Here is a 7,361-nt window from a genome sequence, read left to right as displayed (position 1 = left end):
AACCCCCCTCCCAAAAAAATTTAAAAAGTATCATGCGTGACCACGGCGGCTCGAAAACAGAACCTACCGTAAAAAAAAGAAAAAAAAAGATGTATGTATTATGTATAGGAGCTAGATGAGAGATATTATGTAGGTATAAACAACATACACACACACACACACACACAAACACACACACACACACAATAATATATACTATATATAATAATAATATATAATATATATAATATATATATATATATATATACCCCGTTTCTGTTTTATTTTCCTATTATCTGTCTCTTTTTTTTTTTTTTTTTTTTACTTTCTCCCCTGTTTTGATACAATTGAAACTTTTTTTCAACCATTTATTGCCTACCTGTGTAAAAATTTCCCTATTCCCTATAAATTCTTTACCAAATCCTCCTTTTTTAAAAAATTTTAAAAGATTTTATATCAATTTTTATCTTAATTGTATATATATAAAAATTTTATATATAATATATATATATATATATTAATTATAATATATATATATAGATATATATATATATATATATTATATGATATTATATATATATGTATATAATATATATATAATATATATTATATTATATATTTTTATATATGTATGTATACATGTAAACAAACAACACACACACACACACACAACCCACACAAAATATATATATATAATATATATATAATATAATATAAATATATAAAATTAATACATAAAATAAAGGATAGATAGATAGATAGATATAGATATAGTTATATATAATTATGTAATATAATTTATTTTAATATTATATATATATATATATATATATATATACTTTTTCAATAAAAATATATTTTATTTTAAATATTATATTATAATTATATATATTATATTTTATATATATATAGATAGATAGATAATAGATAGAATATAGAATTGAATATATAATTAATAAAATATATATATATATATAATTAATATATATTATATATATAACATTTTAAAAATAGGGATATGTAATAATATATATATATATATCATCATAACCATAAGGGGCAAACGCCGGGGGGCGAGGGCCGCTAACCCCTTCTTTTCCAGCCCGAGGACCCTCGAGGTGAGTCTCCAAACCCCGGGGCCCCATTTTAAATTTCCTCGCAAAGGTCTCGTCGAGTGCCCAACCCATAATTCCTAGGTTTTCCCCACAGGTCTCCTCCCCCCAGGGTTGCTGCAGAAGACAACCTGATGGGGGTCGCCCAACAGGAAGCGAGCTAGGTGGCCATATAGCCTGATTGGCGACCCGGATTATGCAAGTAACAGGCCCATCCCTTTTCCGGTGTAACCCCCGGTTGGACACGGGGCCCTGAAACTGTACCCCATGATCCAGCGAAGGACTTTTAAAAAAGGATCAAGGCGGATTCAAACCTGGATAGCATCAATTTTTCGCACCCTTAAAAAAACGACAGTATCAAGGCCCTTGAAACACGCAGTTTGGTCCTTCTACATAGGTACGCATCTCCAAACTCTCGTGCTGATCGGTTCGCTCTGTTCCCAGCCCAACCCGTCTACTGATTTCCGGGCGAAAACCCCCAGAGATATGGATACGCTACCAAGGGTTTATGAAAATTTTCTGTGACTTAAAGTCCTGGTCGAAAGCATGGATCGAGAAGGGTTTTCCCTAACGGGCCCCCAAATCTGAATTTTTGGTTTTGGGCCCGGGAGACCTCTAGGCCTAGGTGTTTCCCCATGCAAAAGCATAAGACCCGCCAAAGTGACCCAAAGGTCAGAAGGTGGCAACATCGTGGGAAAAGTCAAGGTCTGAGACCTATTTTGCCTAGGGTTGTCCACTTTTGACTTTGGCTAGAAGTTTGCCCATTATCCCCCATAAGGTTTGAAAATGTGGTGCAAGGACACAGCCTTTTCCCCCCCCTGAATTAACTGGAAAGAAGTTTGCATACCCCCACCAACTTAACAGCACTTTTAGACCAGTATAAAACTTTCATCAGGGCCGTACTCTGTGTCCCCAATTTCAGAGCGAGGACCTCCCCTAGGATTCCCGATTGGGTTTTGAGTCGATGTAGGGTGCAAGCAACCCAACCAAACTCACGAAGGCGTTTAACAAAACTCGAAGGCTATTTTACAGTTATCAGTAGGGGGTTTCGGATCCGTTTCAGAAAAATGTGGGGGAGAACCTTGCCCGATGTGAGCAGTGAATGCCCGGTTTGCAAACCCCAAAATCCCTTTTCCCCCCAGAGAGGGAGACCTGCCAGACAGTCAGGACTCTATAGGCCCCCAGCCCTAAAAGGGGCACCCCAAAAATTTTGCAGTTCGTAAGGGGTTCACATATGCTGCAGCTTTCCCCCTCTTTAGCTTGGAAATTTCCAGCCTAACCTCTGTTAGGGTAAGGGTTCCTCAGATGGGTGGGTCCGGCAAGGCACTGAGACACGCTTTATCCAAGGGGCTATCTGTTCAAAGTTTAAAATACTCAGCCCCCGTTTAGAACCCCATGATTGGATGATCGTCCATCCCTGATCGGACTGCTCATCGTGAGGAGGGGTTAATTTTAGTTTTCAGGGGTTTGGGAGGCAGGGCGAAGGTATTTACCCAAAAAATGGTTTAGACCCCCTCAGCAAGATTCCGTGACTGTTCCTTTTCCTTCAATGTCGAGCCCTAGCACCCTGGAACGCGCAAGCTTTATTTTCATTTAGCGAACCCTTTGGGCTGCTCAGTGGGTTAAGTCTCCAGGAGTGGGAATTTTTGCCTTGCCCTCTGGGGTCGCCAAAGGATGTTCAGTGTTACAGCTTGAAGAGCTCCCCCAGAGCAATGGGGCCGCGGTGTTGATACTGTGAGGTCAAGACGCCCCGGGGGAACCCAGGGGACATCCTAATCCTTATCTGTCCAGGGGGGCCATGGAGGGGGGAAGTTTTTAAGTGGGCCGCAGGGTCCAAACCGCCTATGGTTTTGGGGCCACAGAAAACGGCACTCTGGTAAAACCTGTAGTTTTGGGGGATCCTCCCTTTGTTAACAAAAATGTGGCGATTCCTTTGGGCCCCTGTACCCGTACACGTACCAAGTCCCGCGTGGGTTTACGCTGGTACCAGGACAGAGATCCTCTTTTTTTTTTTTTTGGGCCTGCAAAGTCCTGGAGAGGAGGGTTTCCGCTGCTGGGGTCACTCCCGACCAAAGGGGGCCAACAACACTTACCAGTCGATCACAGCGGATACCGCATTGATCACCCCCGGAAATACGAATATTTACCCGGGGAAATTTTCTGACACAGATTCAGTTTTGGGTGGAAAAACCTCTTTTTACACAAAATTTTTATACTCGGGAGGGGCTATACACAATAAGAGCAGACCAAAGCATGCTTCTTAAAGCCGTAATACGCTCATCAACCGGGTCACCCCCAACACCCAGGGGTGAAGTCGCTGGGGATGGCAATGGTACACCGGAGGTGGTGCCATCGCTGCAGCTCGTAGTAGAGGGGGAACCACCCACACGATCGGCCATACCCGGTCTTCTCCCTCTGAGAGGGGAAACCCCCTCAACCCAAGTCACTTAATTCCCGCAAACACCCCTCCCCCCCGCATTTCCCTTTCCCTGACGTTGCTAAGGGGCTTTTTGGGGGGGGGAGGACTGCAAGGCCCACCTCCCCCCCCGACCTTTTTCCCCAGGGTGGCTAGGGGGCAGGAGTTGGTACAAAGCCAGGGCGTGTCCACAAGCCGGTGGGCCATAGCTCCGTACCTCTGGGCCTCCTGCTGCTCGGAGATTCCCCACAGATTTAACCTGGGACTTGGTCAGACTTGGTCAGCCTCTTGCTTCTTTGCTACTTTCTGTATGATGTTCCTCAACACTAGGATTGCCTCTGTTGTCCCTTTTCCTGCAGTGAAGCTAAATTGCTCTTCTGCGATTTGTGGAACCAAATAATGTGCCAGCCTTTGTCGCAGAATTTTGAGCAGTATCTTCGAGGCATGGCTTATTAGGCTCACTGTTTGGTATTTAGTGCAATCTTGGGTTCCAGGGACTTTAGGTAAGGGAACAAGTTCAGACATCACCCATAGTTTCGGCCACTCTCCTGTTCTCCAGATCTCGTCAATGATGTTCTTCGTGACTTTGATGACTATTTCCCCTCCTGCTTTCAAAGCTTCCGCTGGAACTTCGTCTATTCCGCTCGCCTTTCCTTTCTCTGCCTTCTTGATAGCGGCTTCAATCTCGGCTTCCAAGACCAGTGGCTCTTCCTCACCTCTCTCTATCTCCTCCTGTACATGCTCTTCCCCGCCAAATAGTTCAGCACAGTAGTCCTTCCATCTTTTCATGATGTCTTTTTTGTCATATATCATTGTACCATCAGCATCTTTGATACCGATTCTCGAAGCAGCTCAGGAGTCCATTCGTGTACGCCCAAGGGCAAGGCAGAATTCCATCTCCCTGGAGACATTAGAGGCCTCTGAAGCGTGTCCAAGGTTTGGCTGAATGGAATCAAATCTTGCGTCGTTTCCCTGGTGCGTAGGGCTCGGACATTGCTGAGAAGGACAAGGGAAAAGTTCATCAGGAATCTTGCTGAGGAGATCGAAAAACCATTTCTTGGTAAATGACCTTCGCCCTCCCTACCAAGCCCTAAGAAAACTTAACTCTAAGCCCTCCTCACAGATGACTGCAGTCCGATCAGCGGATGGATGGATCATCTCAGATCATGTTGGGGTTCGTGAACGTTGGGCTGAGTATTTTGAACAGTTGTACCAGGTAGACCCTCCAACAGTTAGCATGGATGCAAGCGATGTCTCAGTGCCTGTGCTGGACCCACCCATCAGTGAGGAACCTCCTACCCTAACAGAGGTTAGGCTGGCGATTTCCAAGCTGAAGAGTGGGAAAGCTGCAGGCATATGTGATATCCCTGCTGAACTGCTAAAGGTTGGGGGTGAACCCATGGCTCGGGGCCTGCATACAGTCCTGACTGCCATCTGGCAGTCTGGTACCATTCCCCCTGACCTGCTGAGGGGCGTGGTCATCCCTCTCTGGAAGGGGAAAGGGGATCGTTGGGATTGTAGCAACCACTGTGGCATTACACTGCTCAGTATACCAGGCAAGGTTCTCGCCCACATTCTTCTGAAACAGATCCGCAACCACCTACTGAGACATCAGAGACCGGAGCAGTATGGATTTACTCCTGGCAAGTCCACGATAGACCGTATACTAGCGCTTTGAGTAATTGTGGATCGCCGTCGTTGGTTGCTTAAGGCCCACATCGACCTCAAGAAGGCGCTTGACTCGGTGCATCGGGAATCGCTATGGGAGGTCCTGAGGCTCAGGGGAATTCCGACACAGATTATTGGCCTGATAGCAAGCCTCTATACTGGGACTGAAAGTGCTGTAAAGTGTGGTGGAGGTATGTCGAACTTCTTACTAGTTAATTCAGGGGTGAGGCAAGGCTGTGTCCTTGCAGCAACACTTTTCAACACTTCTATGGACTGGATCACGGGCAGAGCTACTAGCTAAAGTCAGTGTGGAGCAACACTAGGCAATATTAAGGTCTCAGACCTTGACTTTGCCGACGATATTGCCATCCTATCTGAGTCCTTGGGGTCACTTGTGGCGGCTCTTGATGCATTTAGCAATGAGGCGAAGCTCCTAGGCTTAGAGGTCTCCTGGACCAAGACCAAGATTCAGGACTTTGGGGGCCTGTTAGGGCAACCCGTTCAGTCGATCCATGCTTGCGGCGAGGACGTTGAAGTCACAGAAAGTTTTACATACCTTGGTAGCGTAGTCCATATCTCTGGGTTGTCAGACCAGGAAGTCAGTAGACGGATTGGTCTGGCAACAGGAGCCATGAACTCGATCAGCAAGAGAGTTTGGAGATGTCAGTACCTATGTAGAAGGACCAAGCTGCGTGTCTTCAAGGCCTTGATACTGTCAGTTTTGCTCTATGGGTGCGAAACCTTGATGCTATCCAGTGTCTTGAAGTCTCGCCTTGATGCCTTTTGTAACAAGTCCCTTCGCTGGATCATGGGGTACAGTTGTCAGGACCACGTGTCCAACCGGCGGTTACACCGTGAAACTGGCATGGGACCTGTTACTTGCATAATCCGGGATCGCCAATTCAGGCTATATGGCCACCTAGCTCGCTTCCTGTGGACGACCCTGCCCATCAGGTTGTCTCTCTGCGAGACAACCCTGGGTGGAGGAGACCTGTGGGATGACCTAGGAGATTATGGCTTGGGCAGCTCGACGAGACCTGTCGCGAGGAATTAGAGATGGGCCGTGTGCCTGCCTGGAGACTCACCTCGAGGGATCCTCGTGGCTGGAAACGAAGGGTTGATGCGGCTATGCGCCCCCGTCGGCGTTAGCCCCTTGATGATGAATATATACATACATATATATGTATATATATATACATTTATAAATGTGTATACATATATATATGTATATATATATTTATAAATGTGTATACATATATATATGTATATATATATATATATATATATATATATATATATATATATATATATATATATATTTTGCATACCTATAAATGAATGTTTTTTTTTTTCTTCTTCTTCTTTCAAGAGCCATTCATTTCACCGCAGGAAATCGTCCTCTTTCAATTCATTATTTGAGAAGATATTTGGAAGTCTCACCCTTGCCTAACTGGATGCCCTTCCTAATCAACCGCGGTTCGGTGTTTAACAACTATGCCACGGCGGCGACTTCCCCTAAGACACCTGCGTTTTGACTTCTTAAGGTGATATGTCGTTTTCTCGCCGTGAGATCGGGCTCGAGCGAGCGGTCAGAGCTCAGGTATTTTTACGACTGCCGCGACTGGGAATTTAACTCGGGACCATGAGGTTCTGAGTCCAGTGCTCTAACCACTGGACCATCGTGAAAGTGTATATATTATATATATATATATATATATATATATATATATATATATATATATATATATATATATATATATATTTATTTACTTATATATACATATACATTTACATACACACATATGCATGCACACACACATACACATATGTATATATATGTATATATATATATATATATATATATATAATATATATATATATATAAATATATATATATATATATATATATATATATATATATATATATATATATATATATATATGTATATATGTGTGTGTGTGTGTGTGTGTGTTTGTGTGTGAGTGTGTGTATGTGTGTGTGAAAAAGACTGTAAACTCTAGTAAGCTGGGTCATCCTTGGGGCACAAGCAGTGAGCGAGGTGAGGTCACCGCTTCCGTCTTTTAATGACCTTCCATAGTGTGTGTGTGTGTTTGTGTGTGTGTGTGAGTGTGTGTGTGTGTGTGTGTGTGTGTATGTGTGTGTGTGTGTGTGTGTGTGTGTGTGT

This window comes from Penaeus monodon, chromosome 18 (genome assembly GCF_015228065.2).
Source record: "Penaeus monodon isolate SGIC_2016 chromosome 18, NSTDA_Pmon_1, whole genome shotgun sequence".
NCBI lineage: Eukaryota > Metazoa > Arthropoda > Malacostraca > Decapoda > Penaeidae > Penaeus > Penaeus monodon.
This window is presented reverse-complemented; position numbering follows the sequence as displayed.